The 20,760-nt window shown below is 38.7% G+C and overlaps 1 long non-coding RNA gene across 2 annotated transcripts; it reads right to left on the reverse strand.

Annotated features, from left to right (window-relative positions):
- Positions 1 to 16,183: 16,183 nt before the first annotated feature.
- Positions 16,184 to 19,165, reverse strand: LOC134635026 (uncharacterized). Of its 2 annotated transcripts, XR_010094929.2 has the most exons (4): positions 19,135 to 19,165; positions 18,167 to 18,317; positions 17,752 to 17,828; positions 16,184 to 16,475 (listed from the first exon to the last, which is right to left on the reverse strand). It is a non-coding gene; the product is annotated as an uncharacterized LOC134635026 (long non-coding RNA). The 2 variants fall into 2 exon arrangements; XR_010094928.2 differs by lacking the exon at positions 19,135 to 19,165 and having other exon boundaries at positions 18,167 to 18,485.
- Between the last annotated feature and the right edge of the window lie 1,595 nt (positions 19,166 to 20,760).

The raw sequence follows: 20,760 nt of genomic DNA on the forward strand, positions 1-20,760 counted from the left end.
GTTGTTCCAGAAATGTTAAAAGCTGCAGTCCCAGTGAAAGCAGTTAACAGGACAGTGGGTTTTGATATGTCAACGTCGTCTGCATATCTGGGCACTTTGCTCAGTATCTTAGATGCTTCTGAGTAGATGCATTTGATAAGATGTGATTTTCCTGTTCCAGCACCACCATTAATATAAAAGAAAAACTGCTCTGGATTTAGAGCACAGACTCTTTTAATGCACCAGTCTCTAACTGCATAAAATATGCAGGCTTGCTTCTTATTTAGATTCTGAAACATGTGACGTAACAATGTGGGATCAATAGCAGGGGGTTCCCTGATGGCTCTGACTTCTGTTGAAGCATCAGCCTGACGGCTGTAGTCGGGCACATCTTCCTGTTCATTTTCATTGTCTCGCTCTCTTTCTTGTTCAACAAGTGGCAACCTTACGAGATCTGATTCAGGTGCCAGATTACACCATTCGTCAGTCACACCTCTGTTCTGCTCATATTCCTCAACAGCGCTCTCGATCTCCTCACTGTTTTTCTCATATTTTTCTCTGTTTCTTTTGACAATGTGTTGCACGTACTCAAGACGGTCAGTACCTGGTAGCTGTACACAGCCAGCACCATAGAAAGCCTGATAGGTTGGCAAAGATGGTGTTTTCAGTTCGTGGTCTGATCGATGAGGAAGGTACAGTTTAAGCAGTCTTCCGTAATATTGCTCTGGATGTTTTTCTTGTGAGCAGCGGTGAAATCTGATGATAGCAGGCTTATCATTTTTGCGCCTTTGCACAAATCCCATCTCATTGAGAAGGGGCAAAACATCTTTACCTTTTGTCTGTTGGCCATACACAATCCTGCAAGTAGCAGCAAAGTCTGCCATGCACATCTCCTCATACTCTGGTGTTTCAGGTCTGGCTTTGTATTTGTCATTCAAAGATGTCATCCAAACATTGGAAGACTCAGGTGTTGTGTTGTCCAGAACTGACAGGGGACGACTCATTTTCACAGGATTATCATCAGTTGGTATGAATATTACAGCACGTGAACATTGCTTCATGTGAAGACCACATGCACGAGCAACACACTCCTGCGCACTGATCTCTCGCTTCTTTGAATATGCCTGCATGACGGCTCTCATTTCATCGCACTCATTTACACTGTCCTTATGGGAGTTCTCAATGACAGTTTTCAGGTACTCAGATAGCCCGCCCTCTTTCTTTGATATATATTTCATTAAATAATTTGCAGCGCCAAAAGCATCTAAAACAAAGCTTATGTCGATATTACTGTTCCAGGCTTCAAGCAGATGTGGATTATAGCCATTTATCCAAGAGTCTTTTGGATCACGCTTTAGTATGATCGTACTCCTTGTGTTCATTTTATTCAGGTATCTCTCATATTCTGCATGTGTCAACTTGCATCTTGCCAAGAGCTGCTCTAAACTCATGGAAGCAGTTTCGGGCTCATTCAGCAGCTGGTTCAGTGGTCTGAGTTTGTTTTTTGCTGTTTCTACTTCCAGTTCATCATCCTCACTGGGTCTTGTGATCATTGTCTCATTGCAGGGTGGTTTGGGAAAACCAAAACGGCACCCGGAGCTTACACTCCTAAAGCACGTCTTTGTGTGGTTCTTACTATGTTTTTGCACTTCTGTAACTTTCTTGTACAGTTCAGGTTGTTTATGTGGATCAGGCAGCTGAGCTGTGATGTATTTGTTTATAAAATCCACAACAGTTTGCTCATCATCCTCCTCAAACACAGGAGCACCTTCTACCCACAGGAGACAGTGTATGTGTGGGCTTCCTCTGTGCTGAAACTCCACTCTGTAAAAGTAGTCAATAACTTTGCCAAGTGGCTCTGCAGGAGATAAGAGTAAATCTCTGAATAATGCTTCAACCCTCTTGTCAAACATGCGCATTGTTGTGACAGGATTGCTTCTCAGGATGTTACACTTTTCTGACCAGTCGAGTCCTTCAAAATTGACTTGTTCACCTTGCTGCCTTGTTATTGCCTCAATCACTTCGGGCCAGCGCATTTCAGCAGCTGAAAATGTGCAAAAGAACGTGGGAGTTCCCAACTGTCTGATCATGGCAAAAAGGTCTCTTGTGGTTTTCTCCCAATAGGCTGGGGTTCCTCTCAAAGGCTGCATGAATCTCACTGCATCTTTATTTCTCACCAGTTTCTCCACCTCATGTTTATCTTGTAACATGCCTGAGGTTATTTTTCGTCCATCTCTGGTCAGAGGCTTTGCCTTCCTTAACTGGATTGTCATGCTGGAAGTAGCCAAATGTATTTCAGTCACAAACTGTGCAAAGAACAAATAGTTTGTGTCTTTGGCAAAACGATCATCAATGCAGAAAAGTCTTGATTTGAAATACCCACTGGGGGATACTTTGATTAGCCTTCTTTCATCAAGTGTGTTTTGACCTGTAGGAAACTGCACAGGGAAGGCCATGGCCTCCAGTTTAGGTGTTTTGAAAAAACTTATTGGATTGTTTCTCTCTGCAGGAGCAACAGAGTAGATTCCTTCACTGAAACATAATATCTCCTCAGCTACATCAGCGGGCTGCAAACAGGACTCGAGTGCAAAACCACCATTAGTCAGTCCATCTTCTTGCTCTGAATCATCTCTCATCTGCTCATGTGGTTGTTCACCATCACAGTGTAACATGTCAATATCCTGTTCATTTTTATTTTGTGCTTCACTCAGTGCATTTTTCTCACAGATGTCAATTTCCATTAAATCAGCCTCATCATAATCTTCCTCATTCATATTTTCATCATCCTCCTCGTCTTCATCAGGAAGTGTTGGATCACACAGCTCAGCATCATCTCTGATGCTCACATCCTTATACTGTGGATGAATCTGCTTGAGTTTATGCAGTGCTTGCACAAGTTTAGACCAGCTTACAGTCTGAAACAGCTGATGACCTTTGTAAGACAAGCGTCTCTTCAGTTTTATTCTCATGACCTGAGAATCATTTCTCAATCGAGGCAATGCTTCAACAGTTTCCTGTACCTCTGATGGGACACAGACCACATTTCCTCTAATTGCTCTCTGTCTGCCTTTGGGAAGAGGAATAATCTTGGCAAATGGTATGCACTTGGCTATGAGATGTCTCTCCAGTATGTTGAGATCAAACAGTTCAGGTGGAATATCAGCAAGATCCAGTTTATTGGCAGCAGCAAGTGCTGGCATGGATCCATTTTTAAGATGATTGTGGCAGGTGTGACAAATCCACTCTCTCTTTCTCTCATCAGGCACATTGCACTGCTCATTTCTGCAGTTTTCATCACAAACATGAACATACTTTCCTGTCAAACATGTTGCAACCACATGTGGGTTTTTGACATAATTTGACCTTGTGCAGGGTCGCACTTGGTTTGGAAATGAAGCTTTGAAACATACAGTACATGGGTATGATGGTCCAGCTTTGATTTGTGTTTTAAACACAGATATGGCCTCTTTGATCAAACTGTTGTCACACTCTTGGGTTTGTCTGTTCGCCCATCTGTATTTCCTTTTTATTTTCATTGCACATCTCATGTTGTGCATAATCCTGAATGCAAGATTATTCTGATACCTGTCTCGCATTAGTTGTTTCATCAGTTGTCTGTGTCTTACTCTGAAGGTGTTGTCATTTGCATACCGCTGAGTAACTCGAGATCTCTGTCTCTCTCTGAATTCTGGGTTTTCTCGATACCTTTTAGTGGTGTAGTTTTTCTTCTCCTCTCTGAAATCAGTATTCTCATAGTAACGTCTTTTAATATATTGTTTTTGTTTTTGTCTAACTTTAGCATTCTCACAGTAACGTCTTTTAACATACTGTTGTTGTTTCTGTCTGAATTCTGCATTCTCACAGTAACGTCTTTTAACATACTGTTGTTGTTTCTTTCTGAATTCTGCATTCTCACAGTAACGTCTTTTAACATACTGTTGTTGTTTCTGTCTGAATTCTGCATTCTCACAGTAACGTCTTTTAACATACTGTTGTCGTTTCTGTCTAAATTCTGCATTTTCACAGTAACGTCTTTTAACATACTGTTGTTGTTTCTGTCTGAATTCAGCATTCTCGTGGTAACATCTTTTGATATACTGTTGATGTTTCTGTCTAACTTCAGGATTGTTTTTATATGCCTCGCTTGTGCAAGATTTTTTCTTTTCTTTGTAATCTTTATTTGAAGCATACTTCTGTCGTTCTTTATTTTTTTGGTTTTCTTTTCTCTGATTTCTGGGTTTCTCTGATGCCATTAATCTTCTTTTCATTTTGTGCCTTTGTTGTTTATTAACTTTTTTCAGTTTTTGTAAAACTATATCAGAAAGTTCACAGGCAGCAACATTTTTTATTGCAGCATTTGATTGACATAAAAAAGCATCATTTGATGGAAGGAAACTTAATTCACTGCATAGTTCTTCAGTGGGTATATTAGGAGGTTCATTGTGATCTTCATATGATGTGAACTGAGTCATGTGGACTTCTTTTTGTTTCACCAGTGGTGCACAAATGGACATTTGACAAAAGATGTTCTCAGTCAGATCAGTGGTTGTGTTTCTCCTTGGAGTAGAGGGGTTTGCTTCATCAACAGTTGTATCAGAGTGAGTAGGTGCCACAGGAGTGGAAGCTGTTGGTCTGCAGACTGTGTCTGTGATGGTATCACTGAGGTTGACTGTGCTCATACTGTAGAACTGCACAGGCTTCAGCTCATAGTTACAAGAAGGTGATATCTCCATCATTTCATAAGAATCTTGGATCCTCTTAATCATGTCACTGAGGAGTGTGAATTTCAGCATCACAGCTGTACCACGATTACGTGACCATAGTGGTAGAGGAAGACCACTGGGTGTTCTGGAGTGTGGGTCAAAGAACCCATATTTGCCTGATGTGGATCTGAACACTGCGATACACAATCCACTCATAATCAGTAAGGCATACTGCACATCTGACAACAGGCAGCTCAATCCTGCTTCTAAGCTGAGAAAGGTATCTACTGTTTCTTCTGAAGGTTCTTCAAATGTCCCATACCGGGACGGCTGTGTCATGTCGACATGATACATAGACCTGCGAGCATCAACTTTGTCTGGCAGCTCATCAGTTGCCAAATGAATACTCTTGGGGAATCTTTTCTTGGTCTCTTTGTACATCACATCACCTTTATCCAAGACCAGATTAAGGTCAGCTGTAGTAATGTTTTCATTCTCATGAAGGAAAGCAAGTAATGTGAGTGAGTTACATGTGCACTGCTTGTTTCTGGAGTCTCCATATTTGGGATGAGCCTGGCTGTGAGATGCACAGACATGTGTTACAGAGGGCTGGTTTTCAAGGTTCACTCTCTCTGCATGAGATCGTCCTGCCACATCACTGTGATGGCCTCTTTTCACAATATCAGCATAACCCACCTGTGGGGCACTTGACACCTCAGGTTGGTCTCTATGGTTTACCTGATGTTCATTAAATTCATGCTGCAATCCAGTCTTTACAGCATCAGCATAGGATACCTGTTTTACATGTGCAGGAACATGTCGACCTTCCTGTTTGACACCATCAGCATTGGTCTTTCCAGACACACGGTCTTCTGCAGAGCTCTGAGGAAAATCACACTCAGTTTGTTCACATGTTGGTACTTTGTGAAACTCATGGAACTTCTTCCAGCGTTGTTTTGCAGCTTGTGACTTTTTCTGCTTTTTTGGCATTTTTACACACCTTTAAGTGTTTCTGTTAGTCTTTAGAAAATGTATTCAAAAAACAAGAGTGGCACACAGCAGGAGATGTTTTCTTTGTCTTTATATTTCAGCTTTTATTTCTCAGAAACAATGTCTTTGTTTGTTTGACAGTTTGTCAGTCGAGAGAATATTATGTACTCTCTTTATTGGCTTGGCACAACTTAGCAGCAAGCCCAGAATGAAAAACAGGTAGAGAGAAAATTTAGAAGAGAGAATAGACAGAGCAGGAGAGACACGGCTGGGAAATGACAATCAAACCGTGAATTAGAGTTTTCTTTATTTGTTCAGTTTGTTCTCAGGTAGAGGCAATATGCACTCTTTATTGCTTTAATGGCTTGGCATTTTTCAGCAGCAAGCCAAGAGTGAAAAACAGGTAGAGAGAAAATTTAGCAGAGAGAACAGGCAGAGCAGGAGAGACACGGCTTGGAAATCAAACCGCAGAGTTTTCTTTGTTCAGTTTGTTCAAAGGTTGAGGCAAAATATGCACTCTTTATTGCTTTATTGGCTTGTGCATTTCTCAGCAGCAAGCCAAAGAGTGAAAAACAGGTAGAGAGAAAATTTAGCAGAGAGAACAGAGAGAGCAGGAAAGACACGGTTTTGAAATCAAACCGTAGAGTTTTCTTTGTTTGTTCAGTTTGTTCAAAGGTTGAGGCAAAATATGCACTCTTTATTGCTTTATTGGCTTGTGCATTTCTCAGCAGCAAGCCAAAGAGTGAAAAACAGGTAGAGAGAAAATTTAGCAGAGAGAACAGACAGAGCAGGAGAGACACGGCTTTGAAATCAAACCGCAATAAGATTCTTGGTTTGGCAAAATTTCTCACAAACCACAGGGTGAAATACAGATGGAAAGAAGGCAGAGACAACAGGTGGAGCAGGACAGAGGATAGAGGGGATGGGGGGTTGGGATGTGACAGAGAAGACTGGAGATCTGGTCCTTGTTCTTCTGCACACTGTGAACAAAAAAGAAGAAAAAAACAATAATTTTATTAAAATTATATCACATGGTAATTGTATGAACTAATTGTGACTACTGAAAAAGGACAAAACAAATATTGAAGCTAAACTGTTGTTGGCTGCCATGTGCAAAAAGTTGCATAATTGGGCACTTTTTAAAATAATAAATATTTATTTAAATTCAGCAATAATATTTTTAATACAAATATGATTGAGTGAATCATTAACTAATCACATGTAGTGTGACTACAAAAATGTACGAAAAAAATATTTTAGCCCAATTGTTAAGCTGCACTTATGTGTATTTATTATAAAATTGTGTTTAAAAGGTCTAGTTTGAATGAAAGATTGAACCCATCACTTTACAGCTTATATAAGTCAGATTATTTTTTTATTTTGGTATACTTCTCTTACAGTATGTGCACACCTACCAGGCAAAGCACAGATGTCAGTCAAGTTCCTAAAAGTGTAAGACAAGAAATAATATGTTAGTTGTCTGTACAGTGTTATCAGACTAACAGAAATACAAAGCCCACACGACATGATATACTGAACTTATAGTCAGCAGGGTAATTATAGAGTAATATAGCACACCAGCTGACACAGCAACCATTTTGTAATTCAAACTAATTAACTGAAGTATTTCCACTTATGTAAGGCTACTGTTAGACTGTTACTAGCATTAGCATTGCTGCTAGCGCTAGCATTCCTGCTAGCATAAGCACTTCAGTTAGTGTTAGCACTGCAGCTAGCGTTAGCATTGCAGCTAGCGTTAGCATTGCAGCTAGCGTCAGCATTGCAGCTAGTGTTAGAACTGCTGGTAGTGCTAGTACTCTTACTGTTAAAACTGAGCCACAATGGTAATAATAAAGCTCATTCGTTACTTTTGTCTCACTGATCACCAATAAATATCACAGGAATATTCTTTTTGTCAGTTAACAACTGCTAAGGCTAGTGTTAGCACTATAGCTAGCGTTAGCATTGTTGCTAGCATTAGCATTGAAGCTAGCGTTAGCACTGCTGCTAACAGCAAAACGTCATAAACCGATATAAATGATAGCGAAGGTTATTCTTTTTTTGCTTTCTTTATTCTTTGAACTCTATTGAACTTTAAAAAGACTTGATATGTGAGTTTAAATGTCAAACATGTATTTTTACCATCATAAAAATAAAACAGTGCAGTACTGTATTGTACTTACCACAGCAGAGAGCAAAGCGGAATGACGACAGTTGGTGCAGTGATTCGTTAAAGACCGATGAGGCGTTCAGGTAGTGCTTGGAAATTTGAGCATCAGTTTGAACAGCAATATTGAGCATATACATTTCTCTGTCATAGAGAGACAGAGGGAAAAAAATACACAAGACTCATCAGCATACAAATTGGTACTTTTTGCCTGAGTATTAGCGAATGAGTGACATACAGAGAAAGAGGGCAACTGGCATTAAATGAGAAAATAAAAAGTATTTCATCTTAAATTGTTTTGTGGGTTTTATTTTAAGACTACTTTGAGTGTATTCGTAGGGAGAAAAACTATACAGACTAAAAACAGAGACATTAAATGAGATTACATCATTTAAAATGTGGGAAAATCCACTACAGACAGGTAGATGCTGTGAGCTTTAATTATCCAGTCAGAAAGGATTATTTAAAAGTCATCAACTGACTCCAACTGCCCAGATCTGAAAAACCTGTGTGCAGAAGACAAGTCCACCAATACACAATAAGCTTGAATTTAAAAGGCCAAGGAGAATGCTCTATTCAGTCGGCTTATACTAACTGCTGACATACTTTTAATCTGTGGCAAAACCCTGTCAAATCTGACTTGTTGTACCTGTTGACTTAATCTAACTCCAACCGCTTAGTTGTAACAGAAATTTTTAAGATGAATCAACAGACATTTTTACATTTAACCTTGGCAGAGTGAGACAGAGCTCATTAAGCAGGCAGGTGTGAGCCTGGTTGCTATAGTGACTGCAGCCAATGGCTCCATACACAGGCACACAGACATGCACCTCACTTTTGCTGCTTAAAATGAACAGAAAAGTCAGGCCGAAACAAATCGTTCCCAAATGAAAAGTACAAGTCGTATTGACGAAATTCTTTCACCGTGAGCGACAGCAATGTCTAGTCTACTGAATTCTCAGTTTTCATGCCTGTGGAGTTTATTATATGGACGTGGTGACAGTGTAAAAACACCATGCTCTTCTGATTTTCAAACGAACCTTCTGATCCTTTTTAACATTAGAGTCTATGGAGGAGTTGGAGGGAGGAGGCTGTGCTTTGGTGACATTTATGAAAGAACCATAACACCTATTACAATAGTAAACACATTGGATGAAAGAGGACAGCGATGGCTACGTTTTGAGGGTAAAATCATACCTGTAGACCAAACGCTGCGGACACAGCAGCAGTTTTAAAAAAGATTTTAAGATTAATTTTTTTGCTCCTTTCACTCTAGCAGTTGAGCTGTCTCACTCTAGCAGCAACATTCCGTCCCATACACACCCATTATGAACTCTGAAATGGCTAAAAAAACATCATGAAACTTAAACTGGAACTGAAGAAAAAGTATAATAGATATTGAAAAGATGAATAGAAGTTGCATAGTTGAATGTCTTGTCTTCGTTTTAAAGTTTGAATGGTGGCTCTATGTCAATGTATGTGGAAGTAGATACAGTTTAAAAATGAGTAAGTTGAATGAGGATTTGAAGGGTATCCCCATTGAAATACATGGGAAATTTTTGTTGAAAAAAGTTAAATAAAATTAAAAATATAAATGTTAAAAATGAGAAAAATAGAAGCAGTCATGTCCAAAAGAAGAGGAAACTAACGGTGTTTGAATGTTTTTTCTAAGTTGAACGGTTTTGAAGGAGATAGAGTACAAAAAACGTACGGAATATATAAAAATAATAATAAAATAGAAGAATAAAGATTAGAAGAACAATACTGTGAATGCTTTTACAAGCATTCACACTAATAACAGATATGATTCGATGCAGAGAGGTCAATTAACACATAGTGAGTGAGAAGGTGACTGGAAAGGAAAAACTCGATGCATCATGGGAATCCCCGGCAGCCTACGTCTATTGCAGCATAACTAAGGGAGGATTCAGGGTCACCTGGTCCAGCCCTAACTATATGCTTTAGCAAAAAGGAAAGTTTGAAGCCTAATCTTAAAAGTAGAGATAGTGTCTGTCTCCCGAATCCAAACTGGAAGCTGGTTCCACAGAAGAGGGGCATGAAAACTGAAGGCTCTCCCTCCCATTCTACTTTTAAATACCCTAGGGACAACAAGTAGGCCTGCAGAGCGAGAGCGAAGTGCTCTAATAGGGTGATATTGTACTACAAGGTCATTAAGATAAGATGGGGCCTGATTATTTAAAACCTTGTAAGTGAGGAGCAGGATTTTGAATTCAATTCTGGATTTAACAGGAAGCCAATGAAGGGAAGCCAAAACAGGAGAAATATGCTCTCTCTTCCTAGTCCCTGTCAGGACTCTTGCTGCAGCATTTTGGATTAGCTGAAGACTTTTCAGCGAGTTTTTAGGACTTCCTGATAATAAAGAATTACAGTAGTCCAGCCTGGAAGTAATGAAGGCATGAACTAGTTTTTCAGCATCACTCTGAGACAGGATATTTCTAATTTTAGAGATGTTGCGCAAATGGAAGAAAGCAGTCTTACATATTTGTTTAATATGTGCCTTGAAGGACATGTCCTGGTCAAAAATGACTCCAAGGTTCCTCACAGTGTTACTGGAGGCCAAGGTAATGCCATCCAGAGTAAGAATCTGGTTAGATACCATATTTCTAAGATTTTCAGGGCCGAGTACAATAACCTCAGTTTTATCTGAATTAAGAAGCAGAAAGTTAGCGGCCATCCAGGTCTTTATGTCTTTAAGACATTCCTGCAGTTTAACTAATTGGTGTGTGTTACCTGGCTTCATGGATAGATAGAGCTGCGTATCATCTGCATAGCAGTGAAAATTTATGCTATGTCTTCTAATGATGCTGCCTAGGGGAAGCATGTATAATGTAAATAGAATTGGTCCTAGCACTGAACCCTGAGGAACACCATAATAGACCTTAGTGTGTGAAGAGGACTCTTCATTTACTTGAACAAATTGGAGTCTATTAGATAGATATGATACAAACCACTGCAGTGCAGTACCTGTAATACCTACAGCATGTTCCAATCGCTCTAACAGGATATTATGATCAACAGTATCGAACGCTGCACTAAGGTCTAGCAGGACAAGCACAGAGATGAGTCCACTGTCAGAGGCCATAAGAAGATCATTTGTAACCTTCACTAAAGCTGTTTCTGTGCTGTGATGAGCTCTGAAACCTGACTGAAACTCTTCAAATAAGCCATTCCTCTGCAGATGATCTGTTAGCTGTTTGACAACTACTCTTTCAAGGATTTTTGATATGAAAGGAAGGTTGGAGATTGGCCTATAATTAGCTAAGACAGCTGGGTCTAGAGATGCTTTTTAAGTAAAGGTTTAACTACAGCCACCTTGAAGGCCTGTGGTACATAGCTGATTATTAGAGATAGGTTGATTATATTTAAGATTGAAGAATTAATTAATGGCAGGACTTCTTTAAGCAGTTTTGTAGGAATGGGGTCTAAAAGACACGTTGATGGTTTGGAGGAATTAATTATTGAAGTTAACTCAGAAAGATCGATTGGAGAAAAAGAGTCTAACTTAACATCAATGGTACTAAAAGTAGCTGTAGATAATATTACATCTGTGGGATGATTATTGGTAATTTTTTCTCTAATGATAAAAATTTTATTTCTGAAGAAGTTCATGAAGTCATTACTAGTTAACGTTAAAGGGATTGTTGGCTCAGTAGAGCTCTGACTGTTTGTCAGCCTGGCTACAGTGCTGAAGAGAAACCTGGGGTTGTTCTTATTTTCTTCAATCAGTGACGAATAGTAAGATGTTCTGGCTTTGCGGAGGGCTTTCTTATAAAGCAGCAAACTATTTCTCCAGGCTAAATGATGATCCTCTAAATTTGTGACACGCCATTTCCTCTCCAGCTCACGAGTTATCTGCTTTAGGCTACGTGTTTGAGAATTATACCACGGAGTCAGGTACTTCGGATTTGAGACCTTAGTTTTCACTGGAGCTACAGTATCCAGAGTCGTACGTAGTGAGGAGGTAAAATTATTAACAAGATAATCGACCTCTGTTGGAGTAGCGTTCAGATAGCTGCCCTGCTCTATGTTGGTACAGGGCATTGAAGATGATAACAGTGGGTGGATTATATTCTTAAACTTAGTTACAGCACTTTCAGAAAGACTACTGTGATAAAGTCTACTCTCCACTGCTGTGTAATCAATCATTGTAAATGTAAATGTTATCAGGAAATGATCAGACAGCAGAGGGTTTTCAGGAAACACTGTTAAATATTCAGTTTCTATGCCATATGTTAAAACAAGATCTAGAGTGTGATTAAAGTGGTGGGTGGGTTCTTTTACATTTTGAGAGAAGCCAATTGAGTCTAATAACAGATTAAATGCAATGTTGAGGCTGTCATTTTTAGCATCTACATGGATGTTAAAATCACCCACAATAATTATTTTATCAGAGCTGAGCACTAAATCAGATAAAAAGTCTGAGAAATCAGAGAGAAACTCTGTGTAAGGCCCAGGTGGACGATAGATGATAACAAGTAAGACTGGTTTCTGAGTTTTACAGCTGGGCTGGACGAGGCTAAGCATCAGGCTTTCAAATGAATTAAAAGTCTGTCTTGGTCTTTCGTTAATTAATAGACTGGTGTGAAAAGTCACCACTGCCATAATCCTCACAGCCTGGACCCTCCACACATCACACATCAGACTGCGGAGACAGAGCATGAAGGTGGTAAGGAGGGACTAAGGGGGGCGAGGCTGGGCAATGTGACTTCGATTGGTCTGTTGAGGGCGGGGCTCGATGGCGAACCTTTGGCTGCTCTGGTGGGGGGTTTATGGGGGACAAAAAGGGATTGGGCCGGGGGGTAGATCTGAGCCCAGCATTGACCCGCTCCATCATCTCCTCAGTGAATTTCAGGTGTGGGGAGGAGGGAGAAAGGGAGGGGGAGGAGGGTGATGGCCTGTCAGGGGTTTGGGGGACTGGGGAAGGTCGTGGTCCCTGGTCCTGGTCGTTGGTGTTGTTGAGAGAGTTGGAGGCAAATTTAAGCTCAGCAGAGTTGACCGGACATTTTGTCAGAAAACCGGAGATGACAGTTTCTGCACGGCACTCTCGGCTGTATCAGGTAAGAATGTAAGAATTTAGTTATTCGTTATTTGAAGGTCGACGTATGTATGATATCAATAAAGCTAACTTAAACAGAAGGAGAAAAGTATAAATTTCACAAACAATACCAACTCTGAACAAAGAAAACATTTTCATGACATACATTCATGTCTTTCCGTTATAAAGCTACAAGGGTGCTTTTGTTAGCCCTGCGGTCGGCTTGCCCACCGTGTACCCCGACTCTCGGTCTATGGCTGCTGTATGCAGAGTTAAATCCCTCAAACGATTTACAAATGTATGCAATATGATCCAGAAGCGTAAAGTTGCCTCTACGGATGTGTACAATGCTTGTGTTAAATTTGAAGATTTGACCGCACCCGCTCCCGTTTATATACACGTGAAAGAGTCACCTGAGACCAAATGATCACGTGACATGCCCACGTGATTTTCCGTGACTTTAATAATGAATGTTCCCTACCTGGAACTTATCTTGAATATCATGTTTTTCCTCTTTTTATTGACATTGTGTTTTGTGTGTTTTTTTTTGTTTTGTTTTTTCATTTTCTCATTTCAGATCAGTAAAGTACCTTCCACCCATAAACAAGTAAGATACTCATGTCTTCAAATTATTGTTAGTTTTTAACCATTTTTTAACCTGTTACAGACTCTGATGATGAGCAACCTCCAAAATAAAAGGTTTCCCCAGGACCCATGTGTGAAAGTACCAGGTAATAATGTAATGTTTAGTGTGTGAGTGTGTGTGTGAGTGAGAGAGAGAGAGAACAGGAACCTTTGTAGATGAGTTGATTAATCTTTAATTTTTTAAACATTTTTCTAAACAGCTTCCACCACTCTGCAGTCTGCCCCCCAACCCACTACTAGCAACCATCATGATGCCCCGGCCAGCTGCCGGCTCCTTTCGCCAACCTACACAGCTATGCAACCTCCCCAGCACATAGTCTGCGTTCAGTGCCTTCTCTAACAACGGTATGCTTTGAAACAATGAGCTGCATCATAATTTCATTGTAATCTTAACTTCAAAACACTAATTTATGCTACTGAATATCATCATATTTTGCTTTTTTATATTCCAGAGAGTCTGAGGCAAATTCTAAAATGTTGTACTTTGACATTTTACATAGGATTTCATTTATATGTAAAAGGCTAAATTGTAAACAGTTTTAACAGATTGAGCTACTTAAACCTGAATGCAAAATGTGAAGCCATCACTTATGGATATAGTTTTTCTCATCACAATGCTTATCCAGTTTATCACAAGCCAGTATTCTTTGTGTTATTGTTCTTTTCAATAGATGCAGCCTTCCAAAAACTTATAATCATGACAACAGAGCTGATCAGAGAAGTCAGGGCCCTCCGTGAGAAGTTCAGAGCCTTCCGTTAATCCTGCAGCACTGACCCTGTTGATGCTGGGGTATTGCCTCTGGATTTGCCATTTAACAACATAGATGAGATGAACTGCAATGACCGGAGGCAAATAAAGCAATGGTAAGTTCTTAAAGGTTGTGGGACTTTAGTAGCCCTGAACTTTAGAAATTGTCAAATTTGGTTAAACTGCTTAAAAATGGCCTTCTCCTGTATGTTCTGCTTGAATAGACAACAGCAGGCTATCGTTGGCAGATCCAACACATAGGAATAGAAATGCATTTCACTGCAAATAGTTTAGTTTATTCATTTTATCTTTATAGGCTTTGAGCTTTTTAGCTAATGGCTCTTTGAGAATCAAAGTGAGGCAGCAGTTTGCTGATTTCTGCCTTGTGACTTTCATTTTAATCAGCCTACACTGTAAAATATAACTTGTTGTTTCAACTTAAAAATATGAGGTAAAGGGCTGCCTTAAAATTTTAAGTTAAGTCAAGAAATAGAGTTTGTTCTTATAACACAACCAATTGTTATCTTAATGAAAAATCACATGTTGTCTAAACTTTCATCTTAGTTTAGTTGACTGAGATTTGTTAGTCAGTTCAACTCCTTTAATTGTCATCTTTACTTGGGAAAACCCTTTCAGCTAAATTAAAATAATCTATTGTTTAAACTCTTGTCCTAGTTCAGCTGACTTGGGTTTTTTAGTTAATTCAAATACTTTAGTAGTTCTTTTAACTTAGGAATCTATTTTAGCTTAACTAACATAATCTGTTAGCTAAGTTGATTTAAGTTTAATTAACTGAGCTCCTTAAGGTAGCTGAGTGAACTTGTAAATCAGTTTCATTTTAATTATCAGAGTTGATTGACTGGATGTAAAGAAAAATGTGTATTAAACATCTTAAGTTTTGTTTTGTTTTTTTTTTTGGCTTTCTAACATCCATTTCAGCAAAACTACCTGTCAGGTTTATCTTAGATCTCAGGTTTAAATATCTACATTCCTTTAAATTAATTTTCTGTTGTTTACAGAAAAAAAATAAAACCCCACAGATTCCATTAAAGTCTATCTGATCATTTCATACAGAAAGTTTGTTTTAAGAACATGACAAGACAATTACTCATGAGCACCCAACATTCACCATTTATTGTGCCATCTTAGTCATCTGAGAAACAGAAAAATCAGTGACGTAGCTCATCAGGCTCACAATCCATCAAAACTCAAAGGCTGCTCCCTGTGAAACAATAAATTTGAACTTGGTCTTGAGCCCAGTTTGGGTGAAGATGAAATTCTGACCAATACTCTAGGAGCAGTAGTGATTCTTGTGAAGTAACAACATAAAGTCTGCATTAATGTAATGTAACAACGGGACACTTGCTATTTTAGAAAAGTTATTCTTTACATTTACAAAATTTTTAAACTTCATTGTGCTCAGTCACACCTGTTAGCATAAAACTTGAAATATTAAAATAGTACAAAACCTTTGATAAGTGACAGTAAAGATCAGTTTATAACAACTAAGACATCAAACTCTTGTATTTGTCTTCGTTTACAATTGCAACAAATTCCACAGAACCAATATCTCTGAAAATGACTGCATGCTTCTGAAACATTTGATAATATGGATATTTCAGAAACATTAGTTTGAGTCTGCTCAATTGCAAAACAAAGGAAAAACTACTGACTTGCATGAGATAAGCATGTGCAGAGTCCACCATTATATTGTTGTTCACATAAGTTTCTTAAACCATGAACAAATGAGTAATTGTCTAATCTGGAATGTAAAGTGTAGTCATTTAGTGACATACAAAAGTGAGAATGAGAACTTGCAAGAATAAAAAAACAAACAGTAAAATAAAAACTGTCCTTAACACTAAGGATCATACAATTACAGTTCTGCATGGCTTTCTGCAAGAGTCTGTTTCTTAGACCATGCACTAGTGAGATGCACTGCCTTCCACCAATGTTCATTAGGATGTTCTGAATGACTTCAAAGATGTCCTTAAGTTCCTTTGGATAGTCTATGTTGAGGGCAAAAAGAAGACCCATCAGCATGGAAATGGCACTTGAGACATCCCTCAGATTAGACAGGATTACTGCTGCCTCAAGGACAACCAACACATCGATGATGTCTTCTTCTTTCACCATCGCAATGCCAACTTTCATCCTCTTAGAAAACGTGTCTTCAATACCTGTCGGCTATAAAAGGGTTCAAAGACAAAAAAAAAAAAAAATTACACAATTACAATTACACAATATCCCGTGTGCTTAACAATTCATGTCTTTCCAAAGAAGAGCCATACTGATGCTTTGGATGATGGTGATTGGCTTTGGGTAACACTTATTAGTTGTTAAAGTTTTTTCAGAATGAGATATGCACCCCCATGTTACAAATCCATTTCTTGCTTTAAACAAAGACCATGTTCATAAATAACTGAGCATGTCTTCAATTGCAGAATTCAAACAAAATTTTCAATTTAAATGGTAAATGGCCTGTATTTGTATAGTGCTTTACTAGTCCCCTAAGGACTCCAAAGTGCTTTACACATTCAGTCATTCACACACATGGGTGGATGACTGAATCGTGACTCAAGAGTTGACAGTTCGTCTTATAATTGGAAGGTTGCCGGTTCGAGCCCCGGCTCCGACAGTTTCAGTCGTTGTGTCCTTGGGCAAGACACTTCACCTGTTGCCTACTGGTGGTGGTCAGAGGGCCCGGTGGTGCCAGTGTCCGGCAGCCTCGCCTCTGTCAGTGCGCCCCAGGGTGGCTGTGGCTACAATGTAGCTTGCCATCACCAGTGTGTGAATTTAAATCTACTTATGCTAAATATTGGCTGTGCTCTAAACCAAATCTGGCTGAGAATACATGAAATGTGCAAACTGCAGCTACACTACAGGATCAGATTATGGCTCCATAGACAATGCTTCTTTAATCAGTTTATTGATTAAAGTTTATTTTTTCCCCCTATATTAACAGCATGAAAAAAGAGCATATAGACATGGCTGAACAGGTTGCATAATTGGCACTGAATATCAACATCCACCTTTACCCAGCTGCCCAATGACTCTCGGCCAGTAACCTTTAATTGCTTACCCAGTCTACACAGTCTCTTTTCCAGGGTCCAGGACATTTCACCAAAGTATTGCCCCCCACAGCTGTAGCAGCCACTGCAGCCCCTTAAATATCCTAATATCTCTGCCATTACAATATACAATGTGAGAAATCAAACGTAAAGCTGAAGTGAACAGTACAGCAGCGAAATGTCAAAGACCCTGGTGAAGACATGAATAAACACAAGACACTAATAATATCAATGCTAGCTTGCCAGTTAGTTTCTCTGAAACCCAGACCAAATCCAGTGTCAAAGATCTTGTAATAATACATTTGGTGAGGAAAAAGTACACATGTACTTTTTAATTTAAAATCCACTGTGGTGCTGTCATTATTAAATTTACTAAAAGAAACAATGCTAACCTTCACAGTCTTGAAAGTGTGTGAGGGATCTTCCTTTAGAAAATGAGGTCCTCTGTCCTCTTCCTTTGTGTAGGGCTCTGGTCAAAGAAGTCAAAAAGAAAACAAAAACACTTTTTAAACAGTGTTTATGAAGCATGTAGACAGCTCCAAATTCACAGCTTTTTGATGCATAATTCCATCAATATATGATTATCATTGGAGATTTTGAATCAGGCTTATCAGGACATTCAAGTAGAATATGATATCCAACCTACCACCAATATACACAGATTCTGTAAAAGTTACCACACTAAATGTCCAGTTGTGAAATATGATGACAGACTTTACTTATCAGCTTTCTTTCAATGAGTTCATCAGTTGAACTGGATAACCTAAAACTTAAACAAAGGATTAGATTTCGCAGTTGAACACTTACATCATCTCCGAAGCATCTTATGAGCCTAGTTAGCCTTTCTATGCCGCTCTTGATTTTGTACAGCTCCACGAAACTCTCCATAATGGTCAAGCACAGCAAAAAGGAACCCTTTCAGGTCAACAGATGTAAGACGGGCAAATTCTGCTTCAACCTGAGCAATAGAAGAAGAGGGGTGGAGAGTACAGGCAGAATTAAAAAAAGATTCTTTGAGACCCAAATTTAAGCAAACGGTCATCTGAGGCCCATTAGAGAAAACACAAACACACAAAAGCAAACAAACAAAAAGATGCACTTTACCTGCCGTTCAGCAAACAAGGAAGTTCAGAGAACAATAAGCTCTGTCTTGAAATCTTTTAAAGTAGAATGATTGTGAAAATGACTTATTTGATGTAAAACTTTAGTAAACGTGCGATTAAAAGAACACTGAGTAAAAGGACAAGTAACAGTTTCCTTATTCCTCAGATGTTTACCTTGATGAGCAATACTGTTTTAGTCCAACTGCCTCATTAAAGTTACACAACAGGCTTTTTACATTAAAGCCAGCAAGTCCATTACATACTCCCTTTTTAGATCTGAAATACTGTGCAGATTCTGTGTATATGTAGTGGACAGCAATTTACCCCAAAGAGCGCAAAGTTTGCAAGTCCACCTCATTTAAATGACAAAGTCAAATGTGATCATCTAGACCTGTGAAAATAAATTAATGACAAACTTGCAGTTATGGATGTTATTACAACCACAAGAACCTAAACAGTCTGCTCCATTGCTTTTGTTAATGAATCATTTGTTGGTAACACGTCTGAATATTTAGTTTATGCCACCTGCATGTGATCATCAATAGTGCCATATTACTTCTTAAGAAGCACCCTGACACTACAATCTTTATATCATTTGTTCTACAGAGCTATTAAATTACAATATAATCTGAGGTGTTTCCAGTATGACAAAATGCACAAATTGTAACTTACCATTTGACTCCACTGACAAAAATAAATCCCCAGCATCAAGTTTGGCTTCACAGACCTAAAATAAGTAAAATAAAAATATATGTTATAATTATATTGTTTTCGCCATTTATTCATGTTTGCTAATTTTCTGACATATAAACAATGTTAGTTTTGTTACAATACAGAGAATGCAGTTTAATTAAAAGGTAAATTATGCAAAAAAAAAAAAAACTTCTGCAGTATACCATGCCAAAAATCAGTGTCTCTGATGCCAATTATTTTATCACTACAGCTGGTTTAGTATGGAAACTCACACAATCTAGTCATACTGATCACAAGAGTTCAAAAATAAGTTAAAATAGTGAGCTGTTGTTGAGCATAAAGCATTTCAGGGTAACAAATAACTGCACAATATAATTAAAGCAAAAAATAAGCACACTGGAGGACTATCTGATAAAAACTAATATAATGCTGGTTTGTAGACCATATTTTGTCTCTGTCCTCAGTGCACTCTTGCAGCTTAGCATGCAGCAGTTAATAACACCTTAAGTGATTACATAGGGATAAACAGATGACAACAAGCATCCGAGTCCTGCCAAAAAGGTCTTTTTGAACCCAGCCAGTTATTGGAAATATTGCCAAAATGAACTTCCACCAAAATACAACAGCCTGTGAACTTGAAAGGAATTTACAAGTACAGAGACAATATGAAATAAGCTTTACTAATTAGCTGAGTTAGCTTGCTAATATCGCAACAGTGGTTGAGTGCACAACCTTAAAGCTAGCGGCACAATACTTGTGATTTGCTCAGCGCCACATTAAACCCATAAAAAAGGCCATATGTCAGTTTATTAGGTCAAGTTTGGTCATGACACACAAGCTGGACCTTGTCGGCTAAAGTTACATTAGCTAAAGCAAACATTTCGGTAAAAGAGAAAAACACACATCATGCCATAAATTCAAAACATGTTCCAACTTTTGTAGCTCTCTTTCCTTATAGTTATAACCAATGTTACTCACCTTGAAAGCATATTCCAAAGAAGACGATTAGAAAACATCCAAGTAAAGTGAGCATGTCGTTAACCGCCAATTCCCCATGATGCACCTCGGTAGCAGTCACGTGAGGCAGTTTTGAATCCTGCTGTGCTCAACTTACCCGCATTGTCAAGTTCACATAAGTTTCTGATTTAGCTGGACATGAGTTTTCAAGTTAGCTTTTTTTGGTGTAATTGGGACGTTTTTAACTTGTAATTCTATGTTATAACAACAACTTCAGTCATCTATCGTCAAACTGATATAGAATAATATGTTGAAATAACAAACAGCTAGAATTACATTTTACAGTGTAGTAGTTTAGATGCTTTCTCCCTGCTGAAGACAATTGACAAGATGTTATTCATATTTAAGCTGTAATTTGGCATTTTTTTTCCTTCTTTTTGTTTGTTTGTGTCCTAGATGGCCTGACTCAGCAGGTGGGGGTAAACGCTGTTTCTGAGTTTGCCTTCGCCCAAGCAGTGCAGAAATGTCTCCGCTACCCTTCAGAAAACATGGGTGGTGCAGGATGCCCGATATCCAGCTTGATCCCCGAGTAAACTAAAGAAAATAAGTGACCTGTAACCAATACATGTAACAAAGAAACTTTTTTAA

This window comes from Pelmatolapia mariae, linkage group LG9 (assembly GCF_036321145.2).
Source record: "Pelmatolapia mariae isolate MD_Pm_ZW linkage group LG9, Pm_UMD_F_2, whole genome shotgun sequence".
NCBI lineage: Eukaryota > Metazoa > Chordata > Actinopteri > Cichliformes > Cichlidae > Pelmatolapia > Pelmatolapia mariae.